Below are 16191 nucleotides of genomic sequence, written 5' to 3' on the forward strand. Positions count from 1 at the left end.
TACAACTATACTGTGAGTTTGGGCTTCAACATACAAATTTATTGAGAGGAGACATAAATACTCAATTTCTAACAAAGTATGCACATATTTGGTGTTCTGTACTTTATAACTAGGTTTATAGAAGTGTACTTGGATATTACTAAGTAGACTGAATTTGCATGTGTCACATATGCAGTCTCATTCATACTTAAAAATCAAACCATGTTACACAGTGCCATGGTCTTAATGTCCCTGTGAAACCCACGTGTTGGTGGTTAGCCATAAAGTCTCTGTCATCAATAAGAGATTAATGCTGCTACAGCTAGACCTGCACTTCTTACCTTGTATAAAAATCCATTCAAAATGGATCAAAGATCTCCTATCTTTTGGTGCCAGTACTAGGATTTGAATTCAGGGCATTGGCCCTGTCTCTGAACCTTTTTCACTCAAGGCTAGCACTCTAGCACTTGAGCCACAGCTCCACTTCCAGCTTTTTGGTGGTTAATTGGAGAATGTGCCTATAAATTGCCAAGTAAACACATTGGATTGTAAAAGAAAAAAATACACTGGCACATGATAAAATTACACAAGAGAGAGACCAAAGGATGATATTCACACAGAGAGAGACCAAAGGATAATATTCTTAGGAGAGGAATCACAAAGGTGCACTAGCTATGTGCATCTGATTATATAAAATAGTATTTATGGATACGAACTCCAGGAAATGGAAAATAACAGTTTTTTTTCCTTTGTTGCTGTTTTTGTTTGCTTTTCCTTTTGTCTTATTATTTATCTGTCTTTGGAAGGGTAAGGAGGGGCACAGAAATGGTGGGACAAAGGGTGAACAAATGCAGCAGCGGTACTCACTAGACACTATATTGAAAGTGAACTCTACAGCTTGTGGGTGGGGACAAGAGGGAATAACTGGGAGAGAGCAAGAGAGGGGGTGACATTGTTCAAAAAGAAATGAACTCTTTATCTGACTTATGTAATTGAAACCCCTCTGTACATCACCTTTACAATAACAATAAATAATTTTTTAAAAAGAAAGTAATAAGAGGAGAGAATATAATAAAATATATTTGTACATATGGAGGTGTCATAAAAGTCTTTACATTGTCTAACTAATATGTAGTAATAAGAAAAAAAACTTTTCTGTCTCGGTTGGCTTCGAACAGCAATTCTCAGATCTTAGCCTCTTGAGTAGCTCAAAGATCTTTTTTCTATCACACAAAAGCTAGCTTATTACATTAACTTGGATTTACGAGATATTACATATCAAACATTGTTAATCTCAACAATGTGACCCCATATGCAATCAATATTTTCTTTTTTTTTTTTAAATTTTCTTTTATTTTATTTGAGAACATACTGTACAGAGGGGTTACACTTACATGGGCAGGGCAATCAATATTTTCATAAATGAAATTACATGCCTATGTAGTATATAATAAAAATATTTTCGTACACTATAATTTCTAAAACATGCTTATTCACACATTGACTGCCTAAATGAAAATGTACATAAACATTCTTTTATGATAGGACAAAATATCTATATTAAAGTTTACATAAAGAAAACAGATGGAAAATGAAGTTGCTCTCATTTGTAGAATCTAGACTCAAAAATTAAAATAATAGCTGGGAAAGTAGCTTAGTGGTAGAGCGCTTGCCTAGCATACATGAAGCCCTGGGTTCAATTCCTCAATACCACATAAACAGAAAAAGCCAGAAGTGGTACTGGGACTCAAGTGGTAGAGTGTTAGCCTTGAGCAAAAGAAGCCCAGGGACAATGCCAAAGCCCTGAGTTCAAGCCCCAGGACTGGCAAAAACATATGTAAATAAATCATGAAACATTGTGATAGCCAAAGCACATAGCAAAAAAAATTAAAATAATAATATGACATGACCATGAAATAGGGACTGGTAGAGGGGTAATAAATAGGAAAGGGCAGACAAATGGAAAGGGTAATGGGGGATTAATATGATCAAGATATATATATACACATATATATATATATAAAATCTGATCAACATGCAATATATTTAATGTATGTATGTTATATATAATGTACACATATGTTTATATAATGTAAATGTATATTATATGTGTGCATATATAATGTACTTTAATATACAAATATACAGAAATAGAAAATAGTATAATGAAACCCATTCAAAATTGTTTTAAAAGGTGGGAGATGGATTTTAAAAAGGTAATAGAGGGGGGTAAATTTGACCAAAGTACATTATATGCATATATGGAAATATAACAATGAATTCTATTTATAAAATCAATTAATACTACTACTACTAATAACAATAATTTTAAAGGCCTTGTGAGAGTAGCTCTTCTGCTTTCCTCCATGTGAGGAAATAAGAAGCCTCTCTCAACAAACCAGATTCTGACACTTTCTTAGTAGAATCTTAGCTTCCAGAACTGGGAGAAATAAATAAATTTCTGTTCTTAGAGATTATCGAGCCTCACATATTTTCTATAATAGTAGCACAAAATGACTAATGCATACCCATTTATTTTGACCTTATAGTCGGGCACTCTGATGTCCCACACATCTATTTCTCTGTAAGTGTGCTATTGAAAAAACATGAGGCAGTCACATGCACACACACTGCTGTGTAAATATGGGCATTAGAGATACAAATATGTATTGACTTTATTATTCCTATAACAGAGAAGTACTATAGGGCGGAGTACAGAGAACTTGCTGAGCATGATGGCCATTCAATTCAAAGACAAAAAGGCCATATTTGAGGATGAACTATTACATGCAAATATAAGTGCCATCTCTTAAAACTAAGTTCAAAATTGATCTCTATACACTCTAAAAAAGATTGGAAGCAAGCTTGACAGAACCAATAGTATCTAACAGTAACTGAGCTAGCTGCCAGAGCAAATAGAACAACCTATGGAAAATTACAAAATTCAATTTTCAAAGAATGCATCACTCAAAAACTACTTCACACATTTCTTTTTAAACTGAATTAAGTTTAAAAGTGGGGAGAGTGAAATGGAGAGGGGTAAGGGTGAATATAGTTACAGTACTTTATTCCTGCATGAAAATAGAACAATGAATCCTGCTGAAATTGTTTTAAGAAGGATATGGATAGTAAGAGTGATTGAGAAGGTGAGGTTGATGAGGCTATTGCATGCATGTATGGAAATGTCACAATGAAATCTCCTTTGCATATCTAATGCATGGTATGCTAATAAAAAACTTTTCTTTTTTATTATTGTGAAAATACCATACAGAGGGGTTACAATTACATGGGCAAGGTAATGAGTACATTTCTTACCAAGCATTGTTGCCTCCTCCTTTGTTTCCCCTTCCTATCCCTTCCATCTCCCCCCTACTCCTCCCACCCCCCCCCCCCGCCAAAATTGTAGTTTGTTTTTCGACATAATGTCTTATACATCTAATTGTTGTAATAATTTGTTTTTTCCTTTCCCCTCCACAAATTATACCAACATCAAATACAGTGAAAACAGGGGTTATACCCTGGGGGAGGGACATACAAAGCAACAAAGGAATCATCTTATAAATATGCTAGAAACAATTGCAAGAAAGAAAAAACATTTGAATTTTTATCTTGGGGTTCATTTCCCCTAACATCAACTTACCTGACCATTTCTTTCTAAAAAGTTCTAGACAAAGCCAGGTGCTGGTGGTTCAAAAGTCTGTAATCCTAGCTACTCAAGAGGCTGAGATCTGAGGGCTGTAGTTTGAGGCCAGCCTAGGCAGAAAAGTCTATAAGACTTATTTCCAGTTAACAACCAAAAAGCCACAAATGGAATTGTGGCTCAAGTGGAAGAGGGCTAGCCTTGAGCAGAAAAACTCAGGGGCAACACTCAAGCCCTGAGTTCAAGACCCAGAACCAGCACACAAAAAGGATTTCTAGACATAGCAACAAAGAGAAAAATGTGAGCTGATATGAATAAAAATAGCAGTTAAGGCACAAGAACAGACCTGAGGACCAATGGAATAGAACTGAAGACCCAGAAATTAACCCACAGACCTATGGCCACCTAATCTTCAATAAGGGAGCTTTAAAAAATAGAATGGAAGAAAGACAGCCTCTTCAGTAAATGGTGCTGGCAAAATTGGTTAAACACCTGTAGAAAACTAAAGCTAGATTCTTATCAACTCCAAATGGATCAAAGACCTCAAAGTCAAAGCACACACCCTGAAAACATTAGAGGAAGGAATAGGAGAAACGCTAGAGCTCCTTGGCAGAAAGTTTCTTAATAAAAACCCAGAAATACAAAAAAATCAAAGAAAGGTTGGACAAATGGAATTGCATGAAACTGCAGAGCTTCTGCATGGCAAAGGTCATAGCAAGCAAGATCAATAGAAAGCCCACAGATTAGGAGAAGATCTTCACTAGCCATACAATGGACAAAGGTCTCATATCTAAAATATACTTGGAACTCAAAAAATTAAATCCCCCAACAACAAATCCTCAAAGAAACAACTTCCCAATAAATAAGTGGGCTAAAGACTTAAAGAGAAACTTCTCTGAAGAGGAAATAACAATAGCCTATAGACACATGAAGAAATGCTCAACTTCTCTAGCCATAAAAGAAATGCAAATCAAAACACTGAGATACCACCTCACCCCAGTTAGAATGGCTATAATCAAGAACTCTAATAACAACAGATGCTGGAGGGGATGTGGCCAAAAGGGGATATGGGAGTGCAAACTTGTTCAACTGCTTTGGAAAGCCGTATGGAGGTTCCTCAAAAGACACATATAGAGCTCCCTTATGACCCAGCAATCCCACTTTTGGGCATTTACCCAAACGATCACAAACAAGGCTATACTAAAACTACCGACACAACTATGTTTATCAAAGCATTTTTACCATAGCTAAGATATAGAACCAACCCAGATGCCCCTCAGTAAATGAATGGATTAAGAAAATGTGATATATATATATATGAATTCTATCCCTCCATCAGAAATAATGACAGCACCCCATTTGTTAGGAAATGGAAAGACTTGAAAAAATTATATTAAGCCAGACCCAAAGAAACATAGGTCCCATGGCTTCCCTTATTTGCAATAAATATGTCTAGGACAAGCAGAAAACAGGTCAAAAGTTATGTACATATGACCATATAAGATGATGCTAAGCAAAATGAACCCCAAGATAGGGACATAAGTGGGTTTATCTTTCTTGCTATTGTTTTTAACCTATTTATAATGTACTATGTGATTTTTTTTATCTCTTTTGTATGTTCTTCCCCTGTTTTCACTGTATTTGATTCCAGTGCCCTGCATCTTATATATACTTTTCTAATTTTGGGAGAGGAAGGAAAATAATAAAATGCTGAAATAAGGATATAGATCAACTCATTGTAACAATGAGATGTACAAGACACTATGTTGAAAACGAACTTTACAACTTTGGGTGGGAGGAGGGAAGAGTTGGGGAGGTGGGAGGGAAGGGATGGTAGGGGAAAACAAAGGTAACAATGCTCCATAGGAAATGAACTCATTACCTTATTCAAATAACTGTAAGCCCTCTGTATTTTTACAATAAAAAATATATTAAAAAATAGCAGTTAATAGGGCTAAATCTCAAAATGTCTAGACTCTGAATTTGAAAAACAGTTAAAGAAAGTACAGGGCTTGGATGTAGCTCAGCAGCAAAACACTGGCCTAGCAAGTGCCAACATCCTGGGTTTTTTGATTCCCAGTACCAAAAAAGAAAAGACAAAAAATGCAGTTAAAAAAAAAAAACAAGAAAGTACACCCTTCTTCCCCTATTCCTGCTACCACTACTACCACCACTGACCTCTGTGACACACAGGAGTTAGTTTAGTCACTTGCCAAAGGTCATAGGGCCAGTAGTGGAGCTAGGATATAACCCTAAGAATTTTTTGTGTGTATGTGCTAGTTTTGCGGTTTGAACTTAGAGCCTGGGTGCTGTCCTTGAGCTTCTTTTGTTCAAGGCTAGTGCTCTATTACTTGAGTCACAGCGCCACTTCCAGCTTTTTTGGAAGTTTATTTGAGATATGACTCTCACAGACTTACCTGCCCAGGCTGGCTTCAAACAATGATCCTCAGATCTCAGCCTCCTAAGTATCTAGGATTAGAGGTGTTAAGTGTTATGTACCTGGCAGACTAGGAAATTTTTTTTCTTTTTTTGGGGGGGGGGTCCAGTCGTGGGGCCTGAAGTCTGGGCCTGGGCGCTGTCCCTCAGCTTTTCAGCTCAAGGCTAGCGCTCTACCACTTGAGCCACAGTGCCACTTCCAGCTTTTTTCTTTTTGCTTATGTGGTGCTGAGGAATCGAACCCAGGGCCTCATGCATGCAAGGCAAGCGCTCTACAACTGAGCCACCTTCCCAGCCCCAGGAAATTTTTTTTTTGTGTGAAAATACTGTACAGAGGAGTTACAATTACATGGGCAAGATAATGAGTATATTTCTTATCACGCATTGTTGCCTCCTCCTTTGTCTCCCCTTCCTATCCCTTCCCATCCCCCCCCACCCCCGCTCCTCTGCCCCCCAGAAAATTTTTATACTATGCTAGTGTTAGTAGTTTTTCATTAAAGAAAATTTTTCCATAGTTAGGAGTTTTGAGAATAAGTTTCTTATTTTAACTAATATAAATAAAATGGACTAAAACTGTTGAAGATCAGATAGTTTTAATATAAAGAGAGAGAGAGAGAGAGAGGGAGAAGAAAGTCATAGGGAGAGGCAGAGGGAAATGAAGAGGGGGAGGGAGAATGAGAGGGAGTGAGAGTGAAAGAATGATTATGATTGCATGTAATTTATACCCCCCACACACACTTGCAGTGGTGTTCCTCTGCTTCTATTTCTGTGGTCTTGTGAGTCTACACTCATGCTCTTGCCAGGTGAATAAATTAAATAATTTTTTTAAATAATTTTTTGTGTTCTGAGGAATACAGGCATCACATGGTTGCCATGGCCTGGATCGGATTAGCATTTTGATCTAGGCATCATCCCATGTATAGACTTAAAGGTTCTGTCTTATAAGTCTTTTTCTGAAAGCAATCTTTCAACATTGAAGGAAAAATGTGGAACTACACTAGTTAGCCAAATGTAGTGTGAGAAACAAATATGGTCTATGTCTGACTCATTTATCTTGAAACATACCACATTAATTCCCAGGAAAATTGTAATCCACCTGGTACCACGCACTGATTTGACATATCTAAAACACTATACCATAATGAAGCTTAGAAATAAAGACAATTTAGAAGATCTCCAAGCACAACATCTCTTACAAGTTAGTGTCCTTTTTGGTGTCTCTTGAGAGTCTTACATGCAAATCATGAACCTTCAAAGGAAATTGTGACACTATTCTTTTCTTCCACCTCTATTCACATAAACACCCCCCCCACACACACACACACACTGGAAGAGAGAGAGTGACCACATTGTAATGGAATGTTCTAAGCTCTTGTTTACTGATAGGAACATCAAAAAAACTGCCAGAACATTTACCCAAAATGATAACAAATAAGGCCATACTAAAGCTACCAGCCAACTATATTTATCACAGCATTATTCACCATAGCTAAGAAATGGACCAACCCAGATGTCCCTCAGTAGATGAATGGATCAAGAAAATGTGGTTTATATATACAATGGAATTCTATGCTTCCATCAGAAAGAAGACATCGCCTCATTTGATAGGAAATGGAAAGACTTGGAAAACATCATATTAAATGAAGGAAGCCAGTCCCAAAGAAATTTAGGTCCCATGGTTTCCCTTATTTGCAATAATTAGTATACATACATGATAATCTTAGTAGATGAGCTGAAAACCTCAAAAGCTATGGACATATGTCCACATATGATGATGCTACATGAAATGGACCCCAAGATATGGACACAAGAGGCCTGTCTTTTTATTACTGTTTTAAATGTACTATGTGATTTTTTGTTTCCTCCCCCTATGGTATATCCCTTGTTGATTTTAGTACCCTGCATCTCGTATATACATTTGTATAATCTGGGGAGGGGAAGGAGAATAGCAAATCGCTGAAACAAGGACATAGGATGACACATTTTAACAAGGATACCCATAGGACAGTATATTGGAAACCATCTTTACAACTTGTGGCGGGGGGGGGGGGGCAGAGATGGAAGGAAGGTAGGGAAGAGAGTTGGAGGGGAGGAGGGAAGGGATAGTGGACAACAACAGGGGAAGGGGTAACAATGGTCAACAAGTAATGTACTCATTGCCTTACTCATGTAACTGTAACCCTTGTGTACAGCATCTTTAAAATAAAATAAAAAAAACTGCCAGAAGTTTCTTGAACCAATTTTGTAGAATCTGTGTAAAACAATCTAAAGTAAACTTTAACAGTTAAGAAATTAAGCAAAAGGAGAGAAATAATCTTCAAACATAAGACAAGCATTGTGGTATTTTTACTCACCCTTTCCCAGTTCTCCTCTTCCCAAGGAGTGTCAACAGTATTAATCTTGAGAAACAGTAACCCAGTTTCTAGTTTTTCCTCTTCGACTAAAATGAGAAAAGCAGACCTTATTTGCAAATTATTGTGTAAATCTGTTCTAACCTTGTAGGGAATAACTACAGGAAAGACTTGATCATTTTAGTCTCACATTAGTCAGGATACACATGGGAAAACTGGCAGGTACCACTCATAAATCTCTAAGGTTGGATGGAGTCATGTCTTAAGAGGTAGAGCACTAGCCAAGCAAGCAAGCCAAGCAAGCATGGGGTCCTGAGTTCAAACCCCAATACTACAAAAAAATAAATCTATAAAAGACTACAAACCTGCAGTTGTCTGGGGAAACAGATTCTGGTTTAATAATATAATAGGTCATCTAAGGATCAGAAAGGCAAACAAATGGCCCCACCATAGCTGCACCTGCTGTCAGCCCCTATACTGGACAGGCTTTGCAACACCCTAACGATGTACCAGCCACTGATACGATAGCCTATGATTAAGTAAGAAATCATACCTGACTAGATACATTCAAGCAAAGGCTGGACAACTTCATTTCCAAAACAGAAAGGAAACTCACAAATACCAGAATCTGATCAGACAAAACAGTTTGAAGAATGCCTGGGAAGCTCAAATAAACTTGCAGAAACCTTCTTTTGAGACTGTGGTAAAGACTTCACAAGAGAAGCAAAGCCTGACAAGTTCATCTGTTGAAAACATTGCCTACAGAAATATTTTTAAATGACCCAAAGGATATGCATGAGGTTTCAGTAATATCATATTCAGCAGAATGAAACCCTAGTAGCAAAAGCAGGACTCGTTGGCCAGCCACGATAGGGAAATCCTGATGGATGGACTTCCAAGGAAAGATCGCTTGTTATTCATTGCACTGGAAATGGGGATTCATCTCATAGAATCCTCTGAAAGCAGTTAAGGCACCCTGTTAAACCATCTATCCTGGCTACTTGGCAAATGGAAACCACTGGAGAAACAAAAATCACTGTTCCCTGGGAATAATCAAAATAGGTCATTGTTCAGTGAAATAGTAGTAAAGTGTAACATTTGTTGAGGCCTTAAGATTCACAGCTTATAACTTTGGTTAGAAAAATAAACCAGTGTTTCTTCAGTTGTAACTCTTAATTTTAAGGCAAATATGTGTCCAATCATATATAAGATAGAAAAAATAATTACTAAAAGTAAAATGAATGGAAAGATCACTAAAAAAAAGATGAAGAATTTTGACATCAGCAAGGGAGAAGAAACTCTTCATGGAATTATTAGCAGATTTCTCATTAGAAACTGAAGAAGCCAGGAGACATATTTTAAATTCTGAAAGAAGGGAAGCCTATGAACTGATAATTCTATATCCAGAAAAAGCTACATAGAAGCTGAGGAGAGACTTAGAACATGCCATATTTAACATAAAAAAGAGAGGTGGCTTAGGAGGGATGGGTGGATGTTGAAAGGAAGACATTGATCAAGATGAATTGTATTCATAAACTGCTTTGTTGAGTGGCATCTCCTTAAAAATACTTAAAGATGATAAAAATATTTTAAAGAATATAAAAAGAAAAATACAGTACAGCAAATTACAACTATATGTCCCCTACACCCCTCACCAGTGGTAAATGACTGAAATGAAAGGCTTTATATCTCAAAGCTCAAAGCTTTATATCTGAAACTCAAAGCTTTATAGCTGAAGCTAAAAGATCTTTGCTAAATTCATGAGCAATATAAAAGCCATTAATATTACAATCTTTGTTTATTACTCTACTTTTTATTTACTATGGAATTTAAAAGGCAAATGAATAAAATAATTATAAATCAACATTACACATTATATACATCAAGAAAGGTATCATTTGCTAAGTGAAATGAGTCCCAAGATATGGACACAAGAGGTTTTTCTTTGTTGTTGTTGCTTTTAATGCACTGTGTGATTTTTTGGTTTCTTTTGTATGTTCTTCCCCCTATGGTATATCCCCTGTTGTCACTGTATTTGATTTTGGTACCCTGCATCTTGTATATACACTTATCCAATTTGGGGAGGGGAAAGAGAATAACAAAATGCTGAAACAAGGACACAGGATGACCCATTGCAATAAAGAGACTCACAAGACACTATGTTGGAAATGAACTTTACAACTTCAGGGAGGGGAGAGGAGTGAGGGAGTTATGAAAAGGAATGGATAGGAGAAAAACAAAGGAGGACGTAGCAGTGCTCCACAAGATATGTACTCATTACTCATGTAACTGTAACCCCTCTGTACAGCATCTTCACAATAAAATAAAATTTTAAAAAAGAAAGGTATCACTTATTTATATATTTTCTACTCTATTTGAATATATGTTTTCATAATAATCTCTCATGATATCCGGTTTTCATTGATATTTGTTGTGATATTCCTATTTTCATCTCTAATTTTACTAATTTAGGTCTTTTCCCTTCTCATTTTAGTCAGGTTGACTATAAATTTATCAATCATACTTATCTTTTGTTGTTGTTGTTGTTGTTGGTCATGAGGCTTGAACTCTGGGCCTGGGCACTGTCCCTGAGCTCTTCAGCTCAAGGCTAGGACTCTACCACTTGAGTCACAGCACCACTTCCAGTTTTCTGGTGGTTAATTGGGGATAAGAGTTTCAAAGACTTTCCTGCCAGGATTGGCTTTGAACCATGACCCTCAGATCTCAGCCTACTGAGTAGTTAGGATTACAGGTGCCAGGCTTACTTATCTTTTCAAAGAACCAGTTTTTTGTTTCACAAATTCTTTGTATAGATAATTTCTTCCCTATTTTATTACTTCTTTCCATTTGTTAATTTGGGGTTTGGCTTCTGGTTTCACTAGGAACTTGAGTTGCATTATTAGGCTACAAATATTGATGCAAAATTGCTTGCCACAATAGTACAAAGCTTAATTTAGAAGCACATTAAAAGGGTTATATATCAGGACCAAGTAGGATTTAATCCTGCAATGCAAGGATGGTACAAATAATGGAAACCTAACAATAGAATACCACACGTTAACAGAATAAAGTAAAAAGATATCTTCATTGATGCAGAAAATATATTTAATAAAACTTAACATCCTTTCATGACAAATTTATACATTAAACTAAGAACCATGATAAAAGCCATACATGAAAAACCTACACTGAACATCAAATTGAATGCTGAAAGGACCAAGAAAGGGGAGAGTTTTTCTTCTGATATCAGAAAGAATTTGAGAATACCTACTTATGCAACTACTTCTTCTTTCTCCTCCTCCTCTTTCTCCCCCTCCTCTATCCCCCCCACTTCTTCTTTTTTTGTTCGGTGGTGGGGCTGGAACTCAGGGGCCTAGGCATTATCCCTGAGCTTTCACACTCAAGGTTAGCACTCTACATTGAGTCACAGCACCCTTCTGGTCTTCTGTTGGTTATTTGGAGATAAAGGTCTCATGGACTTTACTGCTGGGGCTGGCTTCAAACCATGATCCTCAAATCTCAGCCTCCTGAGTAGCTAGAATCACAGGTATGAGTACCTGGCTCATTTATGACACTTCTATTTAATTTGTTATCACAAGTTCTTTGCATAGTAACTAGGCAAGAAAAAGAAAAGCATCAAAATTGGGAAAAGAAAACATAAAATAATGCCCGTTTATAGATGACATGATCTTTCATATATATAGAAAACACTAAAGATCTACAAAAAATGGAGCTAATATATTTATTCAAGCAAAGTGACAACATGTATGCTTAAAAAACAATCACTTGTATCCCTATGTTAACAATATACAAACTGAAAAAATAAGAAAACAATTCCACTTATATAGCACCAAAAAGAGTATTCAAGAACAAATTCAAACAAGGATGTGAAAATCCATACAACTTTTAAGAGACTGACAGTCAAAACATATGAAAAATTGCTAAAATTCAACAAAAAGATTTCAAAAATGGTAAAAGGATATAGATATTTTATCAAATAAAGTATACAAATTATCATTAAACATATAAAAATGCACCATATCACTAATGATTAGAGAAATGAAAACAAAAAAATGTGATTCTACTTCACTCCAATTAGGATGATGATGATTTTAAAAACAGAAAATACAGCAAGTGTTGGTATGGATGTAAAGAAATTGGAGCACTGGTGCATTACTGATGAAAATGTAAAATAACGCACCTATTGTGGAAAATAATTTGTTGTTTTCTCTATAACTTAAAACTAATTATCATATGACTAATCAGTTACATTACCTAGTGTACACTCAAAAGAATGGAAAACAGGGGCTCAAATAGACATTTGTACACTAAAAATCATAGCAGTATTATTCATAATAACTAAGGGGTGGAAATAATGCAAATGTATATCAACAAATGGAAAGATAAAACATGATGCACATGTATATATATGCATATAAGAATATTACTCAACTTAAAAATAAATGAAATTCTGATGTATTCTACGACATGATGAACCTTGAAAATATTATGCCAAGTGAAATAAATCAGAAATAAAAGGACAAATATCTCATTCCACTTACTGTAGGCACCTACAATAGGGAAATTCATAGAGATAGATGATAAAATAGAGATTGCCAATGACTAGGGGTAGGGGACTTGGGAGTTATTGCTTAGTGGAATGATGAAAAGGCTAGTGGTTATGGTTGTACAACATTGTACATACATATGCTAATGACATTTTAAAATGGCTAGAACATTAAGTTCTATGACTTACCATAGAATAATTAAAATGAAGAAATGAAAGGGAACCATTGCAGAGAAGCCATGATAATCACTGGATCAGCCTGTTAGACCCTTTTCCTTTTCCCTCATTTTAATAGCAGCCCTCCCTGCACTGATCTTCCAACACCTGGAAGAAAGGAACACTAGTCTAGGGACTGACAACCACTAGTAACCAACAAAGACAAAACCATGTATTCAACACTCACTATATGCCAGACATTCTGGTGGGCATTTTTGGTAAATATATTCTACTTTCATTCTTATAACCACTGTACAATTAGGTTATGATTGCATTTGTTCACAAGGGAAGTATGTAGAGTAGAGAAAGAAAATTCTCAACTTTTTTAAAATTTTCGATTATTTTAAAATCCCATGACCAGAAAGTGGAAGGTCTATAATTTGGATACAAATCAATATATAGGGCCCTCATTGCTAACAACTGTGCTAGCATTTCCTAGACTTCAGTAGTCATTTCTTTATCACCTTCACTCTTTTAACCAAAACCATTAGGATGTTTGCCTTAACCCAGCTCCTTTATCGCCCAGTCTTATCCTCTGTGGTGTGGCTCAAAGGCTACATCACCAGCCATAAGCAGGCAAGCTGAGCAAGTGAGAGATCTCCAAGTACAAGCCCCAGAGAGGTTGCTGAGTTCAAGCTCCAGTACTAGTACACACGCACGCACACACACACACACACACACACACACACACACACACACACACACACACACACACACAGAATTGTGCCAACCATTTTAGAGAGATTAAATTTAATTTAAAAGGAACTGAAAACAAGAGCTATCAAATATAACATTGTTTCTAAAGCAAACTTGCTTTACCCAGGAAATGAAAACAAGTACATCTCTACTTTGGGGACAATATATTCTCAAAAAAAGCTTCCTATTTCTTTGATTTAACCTTTGACAAAGACAATCTGAGGGAAGGTAAATAGAATTAAAGCAAGTAGGATCCTGATTAAAAGCTACATGATAACAACTACCTCCAAATTCCATGTGCTTTCTCCCTCTATTTCAAGTAGATACACCCTAGCTGGAAGGAGAAAATCTGGGAAGAAGGAAGCTTGTCCAACTCTGCTCTCTATACATAAAATTTATATACTAAGTTCTTAGTAGCATCTATTTAATGTCACTTATCAATAAAGACATTTTTAAAGAATTCATTGTATAAAGGTTGGGGGTTAATTAGGTTAAACTGATCAGATTATGGAAACATCAGTATTCTCATTTACTTATAAAACATTGACTGGGTTCCCCAACTACAACAACTGCAGCCTGACCCTGCCAGCTGAGCCTCCTCCCCTCGAAAGAACAGCAGATCACCTTTTCCCCAGTCTTGACATCCTTGATTCTACTTTCCATCTCTAAGAATTTGATTGTTCTAGGTTTCCTACAGAGGTGAAACAATATTGGCATCATTACCCAATGCCCTTTTCTGTGTCACTTATATAATATTCAAAAGGATTATCCATGTTACAGCATATGCCAGAATTCTGTGGGTTTAGTAACATATAGTCATAATATTTTAAAGTTTATGTATGTGTAGTATATCCATTCATGTTAATGAACAGTGGGATTTGCTTCAATTCTTTTGTCTATTCTGAATATCACTGCTAAGAAAACAGATATTACAATATCTATTTGAATTGCTACTTTTAATTCTTTTGGGGAGGTATAAAAATTTTTAATGTTTTCACTCACCTATGACAAAAATTTAATATTCCTTGAAATATATGATGTGGCTAAAGAAAGATATACTTTACATATGTGTGGTACACACATGTGTGTGTGTGTGTGTGTGTGTGTGTGTGTGTGTGTGTGCCAGTACTGGGGCTTGAAAACAGGGCCTAGGCATTGTCCCTGAGCTTTTGTGCTCAAGGCTAAAGCTCTGTCACTTGAGCTAAAGCTCCACGTTGGGCTATTTGCTAGTGCTTTAATTTTTATATTTTTGTTGGTCTTGAACTCTGGGCCTGGGCCCTGTCCTGAGTCTTCAGCTCAAGGCGAGCAGTCTACCACTTGAGCCACAGCACCACTTCCGGTTTTCTGGTGGTTAGTTGGAGATAAGAGTCTCACGGATTTACCTATCTGAGTTGGCTTTAAACTGCAATCCTCAGATTTCAGCCTCCTGAGTAGCTAGGATTACAGGTGTGAGGCACTGGCACCCAGCATTAGTGTTTTGTTGAAGATAAAAAGCCTTACAGGCTTTCCTGCCAGGGATGGATTTAAACTGCAATCCACAGACCTCAGCCTCCTGATCAGCCATGACTACAGGCATGAGTCACCAGTGTATTTTCATAAAAAATATTTTTTACATGTAAGTATATGTATACTTTGTATGTATTAAAATATTATATACATAGGCTTTAATTCATTCTTCAAATATTTATCAATTTCTACAAAATGATTATGTGTTTTAATGGATTATCTTAAATCCTTATATCAATATTTTACATTTCAAAGTAGTTTAAAATTATGACCAATCTTCGATAAGGGAGCTAAAAAATTAGAATGGAAGAAAGACAGCCCTTCAGCAAATGGTGCTGGCAAAATTGTTTAAACACCTGTAGAAAACTAAAGCTAGATCCTTGAGTATAACCCTGCATCAGAATCAACTCCAAATGGATCAAAGATTTCGAAGTCAAAGCAGACATCCTGAAAACATAACAGGAAGGAATAGGAGAAACTATAGGGCTCCTTGGTATAGGTCAAAAATTTTTTAATACAGATACAGAAACACAACAAATCAAAGAAAGGGATTGCATGAAACTGCAGAGCTTCTACATAGCAAAGGACATAGCTAGAAAGATCAATAGAAAGCCCACAGATTGGGAGAAGATCTTCACTAGCCATACAGCAGACAAGGGCCTCATATCTACAATATACTTAGAACTCAAAAAACTAAATCCCCCAACAACAAATCCTCAAAGAAACAACTGCCTGATAAATAAGTGGGCTAAAGACTTAAAGAGAAACTTCTCTGAAGAAGAAAGAAGGACGGCCAATAG

At 36.3% G+C, this 16191-nt stretch overlaps 1 pseudogene; it reads left to right on the forward strand.

The window, feature by feature from the left end:
* Window positions 1-3068: 3068 nt before the first annotated feature.
* On the forward strand, window positions 3069-9279 carry LOC122112031 (annotated as a pseudogene).
* The last annotated feature ends 6912 nt before the right edge of the window (window positions 9280-16191 follow it).

This window comes from Dipodomys spectabilis, unplaced genomic scaffold (assembly GCF_019054845.1).
Source record: "Dipodomys spectabilis isolate Male_0828 unplaced genomic scaffold, ASM1905484v1 ptg000091l, whole genome shotgun sequence".
Classification (NCBI taxonomy): domain Eukaryota; kingdom Metazoa; phylum Chordata; class Mammalia; order Rodentia; family Heteromyidae; genus Dipodomys; species Dipodomys spectabilis.